We start from the raw sequence: 15,872 nt of genomic DNA, 5'->3' as shown, positions 1-15,872 counted from the left end.
GACCAAAGTCCATCTAGTCCAGCTCTCTGCTACTCGCAGTGGCCCACCAGGTGCCTTTGGGAGCTCACATGTAGGATGTGAAAGCAATGGCCTTCTGTGGCCTTCTGTTGCTCCCGATCACCTGGTGTGTTAAGGCATTTGCAATCTCAGATCAAGGAGGATCAAGATTGGTAGCCATAAATCGACTTCTCCTCCATAAATCTGTCCAAGCCCCTTTTAAAGCTATCCAGGTTAGTGGCCATCACCACCTCCTGTGGCAGCATATTCCAAACACCAATCACACGTTGCGTGAAGAAGTGTTTCCTTTTATTAGTCCTAATTCTTCCCCCCAGCATTTTCAATGAATGCCCCCTGGTTCTAGTATTGTGAGAAAGAGAGAAAAATTTCTGTCTGTCAACATTTTCTACCCCATGCATAATTTTATAGACTTCAATCATATCCCCCCTCAGCCGCCTCCTCTCCAAACTAAAGAGTCCCAAACGCTGCAGCCTCTCCTCATAGGGAAGGTGCTCCAGTCCCTCAATCATCCTTGTTGCCCTTCTCTGCACTTTTTCTATCTCTTCAATATCCTTTTTGAGATGCGGCGACCAGAACTGGACACAGTACTCCAAGTGTGGTCGCACCGCTGCTTTATATAAGGGCATGACAATCTTTGCAGTTTTATTATCAATTCCTTTTCTAATGATCCCCAGCATAGAGTTTGCCTTTTTACAGCTGCCATGCATTGAGTTGACATTCCCATGGAACTATCAGCTAAGATGCCTAAATCCCTTTCCTGGTCTGTGACTGATAGCACTGACCCCTGCAGCGTGTATGTGAAGTTTGGATTTTTTGCCCCTATGTGCATCACTTTACATTTTGCTACATTGAACTGCATTTGCCATTTCTGAGCCCACTCACCTAATTTATCAAGGTCCGCTTGGAGCTCTTCGCAATCCTTTGTGGTTCTCACCACCCTACATAATTTGGTATCATCTGCAAACTTGGCCACCACGCTACCCACCCCTACTTCCAGGTCATTTATGCATAGGTTAAAGAGCACTGGTCCCAAAACGGATCCTTGGGGGACACCACTCCCGACATCTCTCCATTGTGAGAACTTCCCATTTACACCCACTCTTTGTTTCCTGTTTCTCAACCAGTTTTTAATCCATAGGAGGACTTCCCCTCTTATTCCTTCATTGCTGAGTTTTCTCAACAGTCTCTGGTGAGGAACTTTGTCAAAAGCCTTTTGGAAATCCAAGTTCACCGGTTCACCCCTGTCCACATGCCTGTTTACACCCTCAAAGTCTTTAAAGACCCAGCCACAGTGTGAAAAGAGACAGTTGAGCAGCTTAAAATAAGTTTAAGGGTAATTGCTGTCAAAACCCTTTAGTTCTGGTGAACAGAAACATTTTGACCTTACATCTAAGACAGAGCAGAGTGGGTGCTGGGTGAACTTGAAGGGGAGAATTCCATAAGTGATGTGGCCATTACTCAAAATGCCTTCTCTGGTTGCCACCTGCTTAATATCTAAAGAGAAAGGCACTAAGAATTAGGCTTCTGATGTACATCTTAACTGCCTAGTTGGACAATATGGGAGAAAGCAGTGCTGGCTCAAGTGCCCTGATCCAAAGCCATTTGGGCTTTAAAGTTAAGAACCAGCACTTTGAATTATACCTAGAAAGAAATGGGCAGGCAATGCTGATCTTTATGCAATGAGGTGATAAGACCTTTTGTCTCTGGTCTAGAGTTGCCCAATCTCCTGCCAATCTAATGTGTTGCCTGAGGTAACAGGGGTAAACATTTACATCAGCACACTGGGAGTTTTTTGCATCTACCAGAGCATCTCATGATGTCACTTTCACTGGAAGTGTTATCAGTGCACCAGTGTGACACACCAGCATGCCATTCCCAGCCATCCTAAATGCTCCCAGGGATTGCCAGCTGCAACCTGGCAATCCTTGTCCCATCCCTGACAATAGCCTGGCTGTTGCATTTTGACAAGCTGAAGTTTCCAGATAATTTTCAAACGAAGCTCCATGTAGAGCACATTACAGTGATCTGATTTTTTTCACCTCTTTACATTCCTTATTGAACTCCTTGTTCAGAAATTTGTCAGAAGGAGGCTGATTGGGACTTGAATAACTTGCAACTTCATCTGTAATGGTTTCCAAGAGTGCCTCATACTGTTCTAAAAATTGGGTTGGTGATGTTGTTGCTATTAAGTCTTGCCTGGCTTTAGTTAGGAGGGGAGAAGAAAGAAACTCTTCAAGTTTCCTTTCAGTGGCCCTATTCCAAATAATTCTTGGAGCTCTAGTTAAGCATAAGCTATGAGAGCTAAAATTAAGAGCTGCCTTTTTCAGAAAAAGCACAGGTGGCATGTGATCGCTCCAAACCTGACAGTCCACTTGAAAGCTCTCAACCTGTTCGAAACTTGCTTGAGAGGCTAGTATGTAATCTATAGTACTATTACCGCGCACTGATACGTGGGTATAGTTACCTGAGGTTGCATATTGGGTTAAGCCATTTAAGTGTATTAAGCCAAACTGGGAGCAAAAATTCATAAAGTCAACCCCCACCGCATTAGTCAAAATATCTTTTGATTTTCTGGTTAAACATTACAGTGTTCTAACCTGGATGTAATCAGAACATGGATCACCGGGTGATTTCCTGGTGTTTTCAAGAAGACCGTTCCACAAAACCAGGGCTAAAGCCAAAGAGGTCCTGACCAGGCAGACATGGCCTAATCACACTTGTGGAGGGCAAGGATATGAGAGCTAAAAATCACAGTTACATGCACTGGTAGAACCCTTCTCTGTTTTGTTCATCCCTGGTTTTAGGGTAAAGCCACCCTGGCTACGAGGCCTGAGTCATCACATGGGTATAGTTCAGGGGTCTGCAACCTGCGGCTCTCCAGATGTTCATGGACTACAAATCCCATCAGACCCTGCCAGCATGGCCAATTGGTCATGCTGGCAGGGTTTGATGGGAATTGTAGTCCATGAATATCTGGAGAACCACAGGTTGCAGACTACTGGTATAGTTCATGCTCCTCCATTCCAAGCTTTCTTCAGTGCTCAAGGAAGGCGTGCCACATCCAGTTTCCCCAACTGTGAGGTCTATAGGTCAAGGATAGTGGCACCCCTCAAGGGGTTCCTGTCCTGGTCCCAGGCTTCTGGTCTGAGGGTCACCCACCCCTTCATCTTCCAAACTCATGCCTACTGATGCTCATATGAGTTGAACCATGAACTATTGAAGCCACATGTTCCCACTATCATTTTCACAGTAGGGTAGGTTAGACTCCCCGCAGTTTGTTGCCAATTGTGCCAGAGGAACAAAAAAAAAATCCTATCTGGCTCCCAAATAGGCAATCAACTTGTGCCTGCTCTGAAACAAGAGGAGGGAGGACGGGTGACTCCTCACATTTGTTTTTCCAAAGGAGGGTCAGCCTGAAGCAGGTCCATGTATGCCCCTTCCTTGGGCCAACTCCTCTTTCTATGTAAGGTCCAAGTGTGAATGTAGACTGATTCCCTTTGTGCCAGCCAGTGCCAAACCCCAGCTCCTCTCATTTTTTTGAAGGTGAGGGTGGAGGGGCTTCCTTCCCAGTTGAGAGGGATTCTGTGGGATTGATCCTATGTTGGAGGAGACAATTTACCCACTTCACACCAAGCCGACATTTAATCAATTATATCATATTGTTCATTACTGATTCCTAGGGCTATAGCTGGAATATTAAAAGTAATTCATTTTGCATCTCTATGACAGGGTAGACAAAGAGTTTCCTCTCTTCCTCCCACGTATTACCATAAATGTATGTGTTTCCCTGTCTGAGTGTAACATGAAGACTTAATGACAGGGTTTGCAGATGAGTGCGGGTTCTCTTTGAGGCAGATGGCTCTTCATTAACTGCACGTACCACATCTTACTATGATTGCTAGGTTCTTTCTTCCATACCTTGATAGTGACCATGAGATGTTCTGTCCCTAAACCCCTTGTTTATTAAGCTGTCTGTTCTGGATATCACCTGAATGAATCTGTATATTACCTGAATCTCCTTGCCATCCAAAACAATTGCAGTCTTCAACGCCTAACTAACTGCACTGAAAATTCCCTCAAGTGTGCAGATTTATTCAAAGTTCCTTCCCTATGATATTTATATAACTATAGCAATTATCCAGTTCACAGATTAGGTTCAAATAAGGACTGTTTAAGTCCTTCGAGCTTTAAATAAAAAATGTTATAACATTATTCACAGATAAAGTAATATAGCTGACATTAAGGCTGATATGAAAAATTGCCAAAATGTTACACAATTTTTTGTAAATAGTCTTCTGTTGAAGTACAGTAATATAAATTATCTTTAGTCAGATGAATGGGGTTACCAACTTTGTTAGTGTACCAAGCTTTCTGTGTATTAGAAATCTGCATGGAATACAGCAGAACTGTAGACTTTGCCATTGTCTCTGAATGCATGTGACAGGAGCAACTGTACTAATTAAACAGCTATATGAAGCAGCTTGCAACAATACAAGAGGCAAGCTAGAACATACTCTGGCCAAGTATAACACTTTTCTCTTCCACAACCTTTTAACAGGTAGACAATGTGGTTTTCCCAACACATTGTCTAACCCTAACCCTACACTTGGACCAAAAATGTTGCCTAGAATGTCATCAATACATTCTGTGTACTCCTTTTAATTTAATTAAATCTGAGCAGAATACTTACATTCCTGAAGTTTGTACTATATACTTATATATTAAAATGTTTGTGATATGGTTTTTGAATAGTTTGTGATTTGATTCCATTTTGTTTTATATACTTTTGAGTTACTGGTCCATTAAGTTTAGTGACAGAGCAATAGTCAAGAATTTTTAAGATGCAGCCCACCTTAACTAGATGCCAGTATCTGTAAGTACAATCTGTATGTACACACACATGCACACACAATGTTAAAGTGGCTGGCATCCCAAATCTGCCCATGTCTGCTCAGAAGTAAGCACGATAGTTTCAATACTTGCAGCTGAGCAGAGCGAATGTAAACATGCTTTCTCAGAAGTAATTGCTACTGAGTACAGTGTGACATTCAATTTAAGTCTATTCGGGAATAAATACCATTGTGCTCAGTGAGGCTTATTTTTAGGAAAGCAAGTATAGGATATCAGTTTTAATTGCTTGTAACTGCAGTAGCATGACAAACATTAGTCATATGGGACTGGTGCCTGCCACTGTATGCTCAGATATAACGATCTCATTAGACAAATTGCTACATTGTTTAAGGATGTGTGCATTGCACAATTAAACTACCTTTGAATGTTTATTTTGTAAGATACAATCAGATTAATAGATTTGCCCCATAATTGCTGGTTTTGTTGACTTGTCAGCTATCAAAGTAATAAAAACATATTTTTAATCTTAATCTGAATAGCAACAGTGATCTATGCAGATAATAGTGATCTGAAAATGACACCTTATTTTTCCAAGTTTGCAAGTTTGGCATTTAAAATGTGGAGAAAGTTTCCAGTTGCCATCTAGTTGATTCTGGCTTGTAGCCCTACAATTTATTCTTTCTTTCAACAATAGTCAGAGTCTAGATTAAGTTAACCATTGCAAAACTGGTTTTTTTTAGAAACACAGCAAAGCACATATTTAACTTCCTGCCATTAAAATGAATGTGGTCTAACATATTAAATTGTATTCAGTTATTTTTTAAAGATTCTTAATTTTAAATTGTTTCAAAGGGTTAATTTAATTTTAAATAGATTGTTCAAGAATGTATACCATTTAAGATTTTTTTTAAAAAATCCTCTATACCAGAATTACCCATACAAATTATTCATATAATGATTAATCAATTCTATTTTTAATAACCAATCTTAGAAAATGAATTTTATTCCTTTTTTCTATTGTCTAATTTGCTTTGACATTATCATTCTGGAAATCACCAGAGGGCCTTGTTTTGTTTTCTTTGTCCATTAGTGAAGGGATTTTCCTTTGTATTCACTGGCCCATTACTCATGGAACACTTACCTCCGGTTTTTTAGCTGCAGGGTGGGACTGAAGTGTGGTCTCCTCCTGTTTCTCTGTTTACACGCGAGGAGAGAGTCCTCCCCACAGCTAGTCTCAACAGGCCTCTCTTTCCTGTTTTTCATAATTCTGCCCCTCTTTAAGGCACAGATCTCACAAAACTCAGTTGTCCCAATACTTTAGATCTGATATTCTCCCCTCCCCTCCACTCTCTCCCCCCCAAAAAAGCTTATCTCTCACTACTACTGCAAGAGAGAGGCTTGTTTTTAAAAAGAGGCTTGTCTGAGGCTGTTTTTGCACAGTCAAAATATCCCAGGGTGAGCACAGAAAATATCCCTGTGCAGCCGGGAATTCTGCATGGTTCCTGAAGCTGCACAGAGTCTGCCCCAGTTTTGCACCGCTATTTTTGCTTTTCTCTGCGACTTTCAAAAACCAACAAAGAAGTGATACTTTTTAAAATGCTCCTGTGTGACCCCGCTACTGCGCAAACACCCAGGAGCAGAACCAGGGTCTGAGTGGAGTGGAGTCCTTGTGGATTTTTGGGAGTCCATAAAGTCTAGGAGGATGAGCTTCAGATTTGCAGAGATGTTGGCATATGATTGGATCAATTGAGGAGTTCTTAATCAAGGTGTTGGTTTTTCTGGTGATTTTGTTGGTTGGGTCCTGTTTTAGCTTTTTGTATGTTGTGGGGTCCAAAAGTTGTCTGATTTTTTTCTTTGTATTGTTCGGTTTTCTTGATTACTGTGGCATTACCTTTGTCTGCTGGGAGAATTATGATTTCTGAATCAGAATTGAGGTCTTTGATGACTTTTCTTTCTTTCCTTGTTATGTTACTGGAGGGAAGTTTTGCCTTTCTCAGAATCCTTGCTGTTTCCCCTCCTACTTCCTCGGGTTCTTCCTCAGGGAGATGATAAATAGCTGATTCCACATGTTTTCTTCTGGAAGCAAAGTTGCCTTCTTTTGCTAAGATGGATTCTTTGTCATTAGAGTGTTGCCTCTCAGTCAGATTGAACCATCATCAAATCTTGCTGCAACAGACATTTGACCCCATCGTACAGCAGATGCCTTGTGCGTAATCGGCCATTTTGTTATAGTGCTTCAGAATACAGTAAAACTGAAAGTCAGGTGTAGAATATCTAACTGGAATTGGGGTCTGCTGAATAATACCTCTATGACCAGTGTGTGAGCATATTTAATAACCAGTATGAACAGTATAAATAAGATGCACAGACACAATTGCCATAGTACAAATGGGAGCTGAGTAAACCAGAAGTCCCCAGTTTTTTTCAGCCCACAGGCACCTTTGCAATTTTGACACAGCATGACAGGCAGAATTGCAAAAGGGCTGCCACAAATTGTCTCCTGCAGGAGGCTGAGCCAGCCACAAAGCGGCTACCACAGCTTACCGTCAGTCATACAATGAAGATCCGTATGCTGTGATGGCTGCTGCCGCCAAAGCAACCTTTTAAAAAAAATCTGCAAAGCTAATCAAATCTATGGCTAATCAGAAGTCCTTCTAGGCAAAAGTCCCATCTGACCCCACCACTTTCTAAAGACACTCGGTGGGCTCTCGGAAAGGTATTGGCAGGTGCCGTGATACCCACAGACACCACATTGGGGGATTCTTGCTCATTGGGGGATTCATGAACCTCAGGGCCAGCTTTAAGCTAATTGGACTGATTGCTCCCAATTGGGCCCCACACACTAGACTAGTCTACTCTAGTATAGTACCCAAACTATACATTACAACATACACTTAACACCACATTGCAGGTTTTACAGAGAACAGCAACGATTATAATTTTTTTCTGAATTCTTAAAAAGTCAGTAATGTTTGTTTATACTTTTTATAGCTTGATTTTTTAAAACTTATTTGAATTAAATAATATGTTAATTACAGAGGGACTACTACTGTTGCATGTAAAATGGTCAGCTGGCTCTGGTCCCAAAGTAACCTTTATATTTTTACTGTATTTTTGCACTTTGTAAATTTCATAAACACAGTGTTACATTTAAGAGGTATCAAAACTGATTTTGGGGAAATGCTTGATATAGAAATGAAATTCACCCAGTCCTTAAAGTAGATGTGCCAGAAAATTCCATTATAACCTTAATTCATACAGCATCCCCAGGGCCGTATCTATGGTGAGGCTGGCAGGGGCATGCCCAGTGGTGGGATTCAGCAGGTTCACACCATTTCGGCAGAACTGGTTGTTAAAATGGTGCTTGTAAACAACCAGTTGTTAAATTATTTGAATCTCACCACCGGAACCAGTTGTTAAATTATTTGAATCCCACCACAGGGCATGCCCCCCCATGTGCTTTGCCCCATTACCCAGCAGTGTGGGACCCACAAGCCTGGCGGCCAATAACTTGCAGAGGCTGCAAGATGGCCCAGCAGGCAAGGAAGTCTTTGGGAGCATGGGAACTTCCCTCAACAAGCTGCCACACACATCAAATAGTTGATGGCCAGGTAGCAAGATACCTGGAAGTCTTTGGAGGTGCAGAAAAAAATGTCTGTCTCCTGCTGCCTGGCCATCAACTGTTTGATGTGCGCACGGCTTGTTGAGGAAGGGGAGAGTGTGGAACATGATCAATGTGTAGCAAATCTTCATCAGAATCTGGCAGAATTTATTCAGTAGTGGCTATGCCTACAGAACTCAGTTGTAGCCCATGTATGTGGTTTGCATCTGTTTCATTCATCCATGTTTGCATTATTTTAATTAAGTTATTTGATGCATGTTTACCTGCAATTTGTGTTTAGAATGTATGAAGCTGCCTTCTGCTGAGTCTGGGTCTGCACACAGCACCTCGAAGTCAGGCCCATAGCCAGAAATGTTTTGTTAGGGGGGTTATTTTTGCTAAGGGGGCAGTTTAGCACAGTGGAGAGTAGTCTATTATGTGTCTATACAGAACTGCCATGCATATACTTCTAAATAATTATGTTGTGTGATAGATCTATACAGAACTGCCATGCATATACTTATACAGAACTGCCATGCATATACTTCTAAATAATTATGTTGTGTGATAGATCACATAAAAATGTTTCAGGTTAATTACAAAGATATTTACATGTAGAATATATTGAGTCCTCTTAACAAGTAACAGACAACACACATTTTCAAACGGTTCATCTCTGAAGTTTACATGACAGTGGTGTAAGGTGTACTACACAGGTTAAATTGGGTTAAACCACATAAAAAAGCTTTTCTACTGCACCAAGAGATATTGGGACACAAAACCTGGCAATGGATGTTCTGGTCAGCAAGTGATTAACAATAGTGCTGGACCTAAAAGACTGAGGTTTGAGTCTCTGCTCTGGTATTCTCAGTCTCGCCTGCCTCACTGTTGTAACCTAGTGGCCCTTTATGCAATTTGTTTAGCATCATATTCTTAAATCAGGTCTGTATCATCTCACCTTCTCCATTCCACCTGTTCAATTTTACAAATTTCAGTCAAGCTGACTATAACTGTTTTTTTTTCATCATCCATAATTAAATTTTATTAAGTTTTGAATGGTACATTTACGATCAACAATCCGTATAGTTACAATTAGTATGGATACATAGTAAACAAAACAGAACAGATGTGTCATAATAAACATGGATTGTCATAAAAAGCTAATAGCGTTCTCCTTAATCTATCTGATATCCTTTATCTTGGGTGTATATCTACCCTTCTTTAGCCTATTTCCACAATAGTAATAGTAAATAAATTGACTTCTTCACCTAAGGTCAGTCAATTAAAAAAAATTGACATGCAGAGAAAAAAAGATTACATACTAATAAGCGAGCTAACGTAATAATTGATACATTTTTAGTCTTGTTTACATTTAGGTAAGTATTTACATCTACATCCTTTGCCATAACAAAACATATCCATTGCCATAACAAATCATATCTAAGTACCTCCTTATCTATCTTTAAAACATATTTTAAATTAGTTTCCACTAATAAAAGAGAAGGAGAATACATACAATGTTAAACATCAAGTTGGTTAGTACATGACCGGGTAGAATTTCGCACCTGTTTCCTTACTAAGGTAATTTATCCATAATTTCCAATTTTCTAAATATGTTTCAGCTGGTTGGCCTTTTATTTGGAATGTGAGCTTATCCAACAGATACAGCTGCTGAACTTTGTTTTCCCATTCTGTTATTTCTGGAATATAAGTTGTCTTCCAATATCTAGCCAGGGTCAATCGCGCTGCTGTAATTAAATGAAACAATAAACGGTAAGGTATTTTTGATTTTTCTATAAAGGTAGGTCCTAAAAGGTAAGTGTTATGCTCTTTCTTAAATGTTCTTCTTATGATTTTTTCTATTTTATGATGAATTTGTGACCAGTATTTTTTGACCTTCTTACAGGTCCACCACATGTGCAGGAAGGTGCCTACGTCTTGGCCACATTTCCAACACTTCGGTGAGTAGTTGTTATTCATTTTAGATATTAACATTTTAGATATTAATATCTGACTATAACTGTTGGCTAATGAAAGCAGAATATGCAAGCCAGAGTTCTACATTAAAAAAATGTTTCAAAGATTGGATACAGAAGGGAGTGGGAGAATCAGTGGAAATTCTCCCCCTGCACCACAAATTCTTATGGAAACAAAAGTGTCTTTCCATTTATAGTGAGGTCCCCAAGTTGTAACAGACTCTAGCATTCTGATCCAAAAACCAGAGTCTAGTCTTCTCTTCTGCCTTTAACAGCAGCTTGATGTTTAAAAATTAGCAGGTGATGCTTCAGATGACATGGGGATGCCTTTGGTGGCTAATAGCATTGCAACTCAGAGTTACCAACTTCTAAATTGCTCCTCTAGCTGTCACTTAATATCAGTTGAGTCTTCAGCAAATACCAGGTGAAGCCTACCACATTCCTATTTATTCTAATAGGCAAGCGATTCCTCTACTGTAGTCAATGCAAGTTTTGAGGGTTTTGGTTTGCCTTGATTAAGTCTGAGGTTGCTAGCTGGCCAGGAAAAAATTATGTCCAATCCCTCTACATAAATTTAACTAATGAAAAAGAACAGTGGAAGTTTTTCATGGTATTACTTATTATTTCATGGTATCCTGAGCAAACTTGAGAATATCTCTACTACCTAGCCTCATGAATATTTGGGATAATGTCTTAGCCTATCTATATATATAAAAATCTAACAGTTCGTTTTTCTCCTGACAAGTGAACTCCCAAACTACTGGACCGATTGCTTTGAAATTTTCACACAACGTCCTACTCACATGCGACCAGGTTTGCATACTGTTTCCACACATCCTGTTGTGTACATGTCACAACTGTGGCCGTTATTGTGAATCTGCCACAACTGTGACAGTTGGAACCACAGTTCTGTTCTGCAACAGCGCCATCTGCTGGCTGTCAAAGCAACACCCTCTGATACAAGGGAAACAACCATGCGTTCTATTTCAGACTCTTCCAGACTCTTCCAGCCTTTCTCAAAGCAAAAGAACTTTCAAATCCCCACAGGCTAACCGTATATATGACTGCCTGGAATGTGCGGTAGATGCGTGAGAATCCACCTTCCCGCACAGAACTTGCAGCCATAGACAAGGTGGTACTACTTCTCCTCATCCACATCAGTCAAAAATGAGAAACCAGGACTGGGACAAAATTGACAACCTCACCTACAGAAAAATGGAGACAGACATTGCCAGCCACACAAACAGCAGAGGAATTAAGAGGGAGAAACAACAGAATATTGCGAAAGCAAAACTTCCCCAGTAATATTACGAAGGAAAGAAATTCTACTAAGAACCTCAGCTCAGATCCAGAAATATCACACTACCAGCACACAAGGAAAACGCAACAGTAATCATGAATACCGAACAATATAAAGAAAAATCAAGAGAACTCCTGGATCCCACAACATACAAAAAACTGAAAGCGAGACCCAACCAAGAAACTCATTCCCCAAACCATCACATTGATTAGAGCTCCTCCATTCAACCAGACACATGCCAGCGACTCTGCAAGTCAGAGCTTCCACCCGGTTATATGGACTCCCCAAAATCCACAAGGAATCCATCCCACTCAGACCTATTGCCAATGAGTGCGATTGGTTCCCCCCACATATGAAGTGGCAAAATTCTTGACTTCACAGTTACAAAGCCACATTGGACAGACAGCACATTATGTTAAAGACTCAGCCCACTTCATCGAAAAAATTAGCAATCTCCATCTCAACCCTAGCGACAGACTTATCAGCTTTAATGTTGTCTCACTGTTCACCAAAGTTCCAGTGAAAGACACACTTGCACTCATCAGCCAAATGTTTCCAGATGACATCACTGCTTTATTTCAACACTGCCTAACAACCAGCTACTTCCAAGGGGACAATGATTATTATGAGCAGACCCGATGGGGTGGCCATGGGAAGCCCCTCAGCCCAGTGATAGCCAATTTTTTACATGGAACATTTTTGAGAAGCCCTCAACACAGCACCCAGGAAATCTGCAACTTGAGGACCGATTTGTAGATGACACTTTACAATCTGGAGCCATGGTGAGGAGGAACTGCTGAATTTTCTGGAACCACCTTAACAGCATCCACCCAAACATACAATTTACCATAGAAACTGAAAAGAAGGAAACTGCCTTTTTTTAGATTACTTGGTCTTTCGCAGACCCAACCACCAACTGGGCCACACAGTATACAGAAAACTGACACACAGAGACTGGTAGCTACATAAAAACTCCAACCATCATCCACAACAGAAAAAGAGCATAATCAAAATTCTGACAGATTGTGCAAAACGAATCTGTGAACCTCATCTCCTCCCTGATGAAATCAACCATCTAGACTGGGCTCTGCGGGCTAATGGCTACTCCACAACAGAAATCAGAAGAGCTTTAAGACCAAGAGAAACCAAGAGGACTAAGGAGAAACAGTCTACCGCAAGAAAAATATTTCTACCATACATCAAGGGAATCACAGATCAAATAGGGAAACTATAATAATAATAATAATAAGCCTTTATTTGGCATAACAATAATCATAACACAATAAAAAACCTGAGGTAAAAGGTATACAAATACAAAGGTTTAAGATAAAAGGTATACAAATACAAAGGTTTAAGATAAAATATAAATTATTGATTGTGCATCACCTCCAGTAAAATTGTGCAACCAATTCACAAGTTTCATTGTCAGAATTGTCCAGAAGAAAAGGAAGTCTACTTGATTCTTCCATTTCACTAGGTATCCTAGAAAGAATGTTGGAATATTTTGATCTGATATTAGCAGATTTAGGGCAGCAAAGCAGTTGATGTGCCAATGTTTCAATTTGTTGTTCACCACAAGAGCATACCCTTTCGCTCATTTTCCAAGTTGTTAAATCTACCACTTAATAAAGCGGAGGAAAACATTGAAGCGAGAGCAAGTGTGAGGGCTCTTCTGCATTGGATTAGTCAAAAAAAATACAAATAGGGAGCCATGCTGTTTTGATATAGGGGTATTGAAAGATGTAAGGGTGAACAAGTTTTCATAGCAGCCCTAAATAAATTAATCCATTAAACTTTCCAATTTTTGTTTTAACAAGTTGTAGGATTCTGAACTAGATAGTGGGAAAAGCGAGTCGAGAGATATACCAAGTGATTCAATCTTTCTTTTCGATCAAGAGAACCATGGATTAGCCTGGTATCAGACAAAAGTAGGTGAATCAGCGAGTGCTCATCATCTCGAGAAATGCCGAGGCCAAAATTTAAAAGCTCTCAACCAAGCCCTATAAACTAATGAATTTTGGCCCAGTTCTAAACAGAGGGGCGCTCTGATTACCTGGTGGCAGGCCCATAATTTTTCTGGAAAAATTTGGATTGGACAGTATTCAAGAATTGGAGTCAACTGCTTGGAGCCAGATGGGTACTCCATAAAGTAACTCTTCTTCTATCTTAGAGTTAAAGATTTTTTTTAATGCTGCTGGGACAAAGGGTGGCCCTTTCCATAAAAGAAGCGTGCAATGGCAAGAATAACTGATGGTAGCACCTCACGGTAAGCAGCTTTTGTTAGGGAGTAACCAGGAGAGAGGTTATAAGAAAATGTAATTCCAAGATATTTGTATTGGTTAACCTGCTCCACTGGCACTTTTATTAATGCAGCCCAGTTATGTTTTTTTTTGTTTGACAAAGATCAAAATCTTGGTCTTTTGATAATTGATGACTAGTCCGTTATCTGTACAGTACTGCCCACATCTATTCAGCAATTAGACTAAGTCCAACTTTTGGCGAGATAGAAGGATGGTATCATCAGCATATAGAAGTATTGGACTATGCCTTGAACCTAATTTAGGGGCATGGTTATTAATTTCCAATAAGGCTGATGGAAGGTCACTCAAAAATAAATTGAAAAGGGTTGAGTGCTAACACACAGCCTTGCCTCCACACACCTTTAAAAAGGTAGAAATAGAATCAGTCATGAGACCTTCCGTGAGCACTTAACTCTGCAGTTTGTGTTGGTATAAAGTTGCCTGATTAGAAAAAAGAAGTTTTATTGTCTATTCCTTGTATAGCCAATTTATTCCAAAGCGTTCTCTCTAGAGACTGTGTCAAAGCTGCCTTCAAATCAATGAAGGCAGCATAAAGTTCTTCTTGGACTTTTGGAATTATTTATTAACCAAATGTAAAGAAGCATAGCATGGTCTAAATTAGTTTCCCCCAGAGTAAACCTATTTGCTCTGGGCCAATGATGTTCATGATGAATCGTCCAGGCCTGTAGTTTGGATAGAAGTGTCTTAGCATATATTTTCCCAATGACTGATGTCAAACTAATTGAAGTAGGAAGTTGGCAGGATCGATGGGTCACCTTTTATAAATAGGTACAATGACTGCAGATAGCCAAGGCTTAGGAATGAGGCCTGAGTCATTGATTTGGGTGAAATAGATTGGCCAAAGGGTGCCCACCACTCTATATCGCGACTTCCAGTATCTCTGGGAAATTATATCTGGGCCAGAGGCTTCTGAGGGTTTCAATTCAGTTATTAGATCCATGATTTCCTGAGTTGTAACAGGAGGCCATTTGGAATCATCTAATGATGGAGATGGATGATAAATGTTACTGGTCTCTTCCTTTTGGAACAACCATGAAAATGATCTATCAAACCTCAGGAGAATGGAAAGCATACTCATTTTATTGGAGTCCAAGTCTGTTTGTCAAGGCCCAAAACTGTCTTGAGTCATTGGAGATACAACGATATAAAGCGATCCCACTGATTCTCGCATACTGAACCTGTTTCTCTTTCATTAAGAATGGTGAAAGTAGTTTTATATTGAACTAGCTGATTCTAGCGACACAGGATTTCTAAATCTCTTGAATTGTTGGTAAGATGCGGAATTAGTTTGTTTAATTCATGGCACTCTTTGTCAAACCAGGGCACCTCTAGTGCTGTATGGAGGTTTCTGCTTAGCGGACTTTACAAGATAGTCTGTGATAGCAGATTAATGTTTCAAAATTGCCAATTGCCCACAAAGCCAGACACCATATAAAAAGCACTTAGAGATTACCTAGATGCTGAGAATTAATTAGCTCATTGGCGGTAAGGGGCCAAATGGGATGTCAAAAGCGTAGGTAAATACTCTTTAGATGTATCCATAAGGCGTCCACCCCTCTTCCTGATGGAGAACAAGGTTAAGTGAGAGGTGATCTCCTAGTAGAAGGTCTCCTATCTTAAAAGACTGGACTGAAGTTCTTAATTTTGGTGACATAAAACAAATAATCTATAACACTGTTCCCAAGCATTACTAACAAATGTGAAATTATTAGAACAGTCATAGCATTTTAGACCATTGAGCCATAACATGTTATGTTTGATAGCGAAGATGCGATCAGATTCTAGCAGTGTAATTGGTCTGGGTA

The 15,872-nt window shown here is 40.2% G+C and overlaps 1 long non-coding RNA gene across 1 annotated transcript in view; it reads right to left on the bottom strand.

Moving 5' to 3' along the window:
• Positions 1–9,483: 9,483 nt before the first annotated feature.
• Positions 9,484–15,872, bottom strand: part of LOC125426897 — a 9,801-nt gene continuing 3,412 nt past the window's right edge. Inside the window, exon 2 of the long non-coding RNA XR_007243594.1 lies at positions 9,484–10,218. This is a non-coding gene — a long non-coding RNA (uncharacterized LOC125426897). The remainder of the gene's footprint in view (positions 10,219–15,872) is intronic.

Source organism: Sphaerodactylus townsendi, linkage group LG01 (genome assembly GCF_021028975.2).
Source record: "Sphaerodactylus townsendi isolate TG3544 linkage group LG01, MPM_Stown_v2.3, whole genome shotgun sequence".
Classification (NCBI taxonomy): Eukaryota; Metazoa; Chordata; class Lepidosauria; order Squamata; family Sphaerodactylidae; genus Sphaerodactylus; species Sphaerodactylus townsendi.
This window is presented reverse-complemented; position numbering and strand designations above follow the sequence as displayed.